Raw genomic sequence first — 4,647 nt, 5'->3', positions numbered from 1 at the left:
GGAGTGAATAGTTGAGTCCATCCACGAACCTCCTAATCCTTTCCCGATCTGTCGGGATCATCCAAGTGGCATGTCGAGCTAGCTGCGTGAATCTCAACTCGTACTGGGTCACAGACATGTCCCCCTGAACCAACCACTCGAACTGACGACGCAGCTCCTCCCTGTGAGACTGCGGTACGTACTTCTCCAGAAAGAGAGTGGAGAACTGCTGCCATGTAAGGGGCGCTGCACCAACCGGCCTACGCCTCTCGAAGTCCTCCCACCAGGTGAATGCAGACCCTGAGAACTAGAAAGTAGTAAAAGCCACACCACTCGACTCTAAGATCCCTGCAGTGCGAAGCATACGCTGACACTTATCTAGAAAACCCTGGGCATCCTCGCCCTCAGCACCGCTGAACGTCGGAGGCTGAAGCCTGCCGAATCTCTCAAGACGACGCTGCTCATCGTCCGACATAGCTGGAACCTCTTAGGATGGAACTGGTGCAACTGGAGCAACTGGAGCAACTGGCGGAGCTATGGCTGCTTCCGGTGTCTGAAATCCCTGGGCAGCCTGCTCAGGTGTGTGAGCAACAGGGGTCTGATGTCCTCCCCCGGTCTGGGAAGCAGCTGCTGCAGTAGAAGCTGAGACCGCTTGAGCCAGGCCAGTACAAACTGATAGTATCTGTGCCAAGGTCTCCGGGAGACCAGGAATAGCAATAGGCACTGCTGGTGCCTGCACAGGTGCTGTTGGGATATCGACAACTGGAGTCTGGTCCTGAACTGTGGCAGCTGGTGGGTCAGCAGGTGTTGTCTCTGCTGCCCTACCTCGACCACGACCACGACCGCGTCCACGGCCTCTAGTGGGTGGTACTGGTGGTCGACCATCGCGTCCGGTAGCACGAGTTCTCGCCATCTGCGAGAGAATAGAATACAGGAATTTAGTGCTCGAATCACAAAGCCGCACGACAAGAATTTAAAGAATATGGAGTTTTCCTAAAGGTTCTGCAGCCTCTCGAGGAGAAGTACAGGCGTCCCTGTACCGTTCCGCGAGACTCTACTAAACCGGCTCATGACTCGCGAGGCCTAGTAACCTAGGCTCTGATACCAACTTGTCACGACCCCAATCCCGGTCGTGACGGCGCCCAACACTAATGCTAGGCAAGCCCGACCAATTAATTACTCTCAACCCAATTACGCAATCCGTTAACAAATAATACGATTAAAATAGAAAATATCAAGGTTCCAATCCGAATCTCTATAAAATAGTATGGAAAATAATAACGAATATCCAAACATTCCCCAATAGATATGGAGTCACGAGTCTAGAGCCTCTAGATGTAACAGAGTAATATATCTATAGTAATAAAGAAGTCTAGGATATGGAAAGATAAATGAAATAAAGGGGAGGAGTCGGGTCCTGCGGACGTTAGGCAGCTACCTCAAAAACTCCTGAAAATAAACTTCACGAAAACAGCAAACAGCTCCACTAAGTCTCCGGAGCACCTGAATCTGCACACATGGTGCAGGGAGTAAAGTGAGTACTTCCAACTCAGTGAGTAATAAACATATATAATGACTGAAAGTAAGAAATCCCGAAATATTACAATATAAAGCTATAATCAACGATTCAGCACGTTAAATGATGAAACAACAGCAGACGATGACAATTAAGACCAACAGATATAAAATGCATGAATGCAATGCAATGCACATGACCGCTGCGGTGCGCAGCCCGATCCCGTTGGGTACACGCGCTCACTGTGGGGGTTCAGACTCCGGAGGGGCTCCTAAAGCCCAAGCGCAATATCATCGTATTATTCGCTGCGGCGTGCAGCCCGATCCACACTCAGTCCAGATATATATATATGCATGTAAGCCACTCGGGCACAGTCAAATTATTCATTTTTAGTTTCAATTATTAGGAATTATAGAGCTAAGTGTTTAAACCTTTATTTATTTACTAAACATTTCGAGGCAGTGTCTAACTCAGGACTGATATCATGAAATATGCTAAGCATCATGGAAGCAGTGATAAGGATCTCTGAAGGATGCAAATGATAGGCACAAAGCCCAAACATATTCATAGAATCCAAGTAGGATGATTACCTAACAATTTCTAGTCAAGAACACAGTATGAACATCAATCGGAACGGACTAGGTCACAATCCCCAGTCACAATCGACCCCGCACTCGTCATAGAGTACGTGTCTCGCCTCAATATAGCGTCACACTGTGATATACCGGGGTTTCAAACCCTCAGGTCATCATCTACATCTATTACTCACCTCAAGCCGGCCACAAGTCTAGCTCGCTATGCCTTTGCCTTTCGAATCAACCTCTTCGCACGCCGAATCTGATTAAAACCACAACGAATACATTACAATAGGCTAAAGAAACATAACCCAATCGAAAAGACTCGAAAAATACCAAAATTCACTAAGTTGGCAAAACCCGAGCCCCGGGCCCACTTCTCGAAAAATTACAAAATTTACATCACTGGATTCCTCGTCTCGCCACGAGTCTACACATACCAATTTTACCAAAATGGGAGTTTAAATGCCCTTTCAAAATCCGTTTTTACATTACATTTTTTCAAGCCCTAGCTTGACCCGTTTTTGATGAATTTTTCACAATTTACATGTAATTTCTACCATAAACTCGAATAATTAAGCCAAGGAACTTACCTCTAGTCGATTCTCTGTCAAAACCCTCGAAATTTCTCGCCCAAAGCTCTCCAAGTCGCTTAAAAATGGTGGAAACTACCTCTTGTTCGCGGATGAAACATAATATTTTAAACCCTTATGTTAACAGTTGATTTCGCTTCTGCGGTCCCGTTTCCTCTTATGCGGGACCGCTTCTGCGGCCAACATCCCACTTTTGTGGATTTTCATTAAAAACCCAACGTCCGCTTTTGCGTCTCCTCATCCGCTTCTGCGAACCACCCAAGACCGCTTCTGCGGTTTATTGTCCGCTTCTGCGGACTCGCATTTGCGAAAAATGTTCCGCTTTTGCAGAAACACTCCACCAGGCCATGAACCGCTTATGCGATCCACCACTCGCTTCTGCGGAACCGCTTCTGCGTTCCATTTCCGCAGAAGCGGAAATACCAAATGACAGCAACAACAGACCTGAAACAAACTTCAAAACTCTCGTTTAAACACCCAACCTCACTCCGAGGCCCCCGGGACCTCAACCAAAAACACCAATACATCCTAAAACCTCATTCAAACTTGTTCTCATCCTCAAAACACATCAAAAAACGCTAAAACCATCAAATCACATCGAATTCAAGCCTAAGTTTCTTAAAAACTTCCGAATTACGCATTTGATCAAAAACCCGACCAAAACACCTCCGAATGACCTGAAATTTTGCACACATATCCAAAATCACCTAACGGAGCTACTGCAACTCTCGGAATTCCATTCTGACCCTCGGATCAAAATCTCACCTATCCACCGGAATTCGCCAAAATGCCAACTTTGCCAATTCAAGCCTAATTCTACTCCGGACCTCCAAAATCACTTCCGATCGCACTCCTAAGTCACAAACCACCTCCCGAAGCTAACCGAATCACCGGAATTCACAGCCGAGCCTTCTAACTAATAAGTCAACATTCGGTTGACTTTTCAAACCAAACCTTCCTTAAAGAGACTAAGTGTCTCATTTCCTATCCAAACCAATTCAATTCAACTCTAACTCACCCGTTGCTGATAATAAAACATGAAAGAGCAATAAATGGGGGAAACGGGTCTGTAATACATGAGACGACGGGTTGGGTCGTCACATCCTCCCCAACTTAAATAAACGCTCGTCCTCGAGCGGGTCGAGAAGCATACCTGAGGTCTCAAATAGGTGAGGATATCTGCTCTGCATCTCCTGCTCGGTCTCCCAAGTAGCTTCCTCTACGGGCTGACCTCTCCACTGCACCTTTACCAAAGCTATATCCTTTGATCTCAATCTCCGAACCTGACGACCCAAAATAGCCACTGGCTCCACATCGTAAGTCAAGTCATCATCCGACTGAACCGTGCTGAAGTCTAACACATGGGACGGGTCCCCGACATACTTTCGGAGCATAGAAACGTGAAATACCGGGTGAACTCCCGACAAGCTGGGTGGCAAGCAAGCATGTAGGCCACCTCCCCAACTCTCCTAAGTATCTCAAAAGGACCAATGAACCGTGGACTCAACTTTCCTTTCTTTCCAAATCTCATAACGCCCTTCATAGGCGAAACCTTCAACAAGACCTTCTTGCCCACCATGTAGGATACGTCTCGAACCTTCCGGTCCGCATAACTCTTCTGACGCGACTGAGCTGTACGAACTCTCTCCTGGATCACTTTCACCTTCTCTAAGGCATCCTCAACCAACTCTGTCCCCAATAGTCTAGCCTCGCCGGGTTCAAACCAACCAACCGGAGATCTACATCGTCTCCCATATAAGGCCGCATACGGTGCCATCTGAATACTGGACTGATAGTTGTTGTTGTACGCGAACTCTGCAAGTGGCAAGAACTCGGCCTAAGAACCTCCAAAATCAATAACACAGGCACGCAACATGTCCTCCAATATCTGAATGGTACGCTCGGACTGCCCGTCCGTCTGGGGATGAAATGCTGTGCTCAGCTCTACCTGTATACCCAATTCTTGCTGAAAAGTCTTCCAGAA

This window comes from Nicotiana attenuata, chromosome 4 (genome assembly GCF_001879085.1).
Source record: "Nicotiana attenuata strain UT chromosome 4, NIATTr2, whole genome shotgun sequence".
NCBI lineage: Eukaryota > Viridiplantae > Streptophyta > Magnoliopsida > Solanales > Solanaceae > Nicotiana > Nicotiana attenuata.
This window is presented reverse-complemented; position numbering follows the sequence as displayed.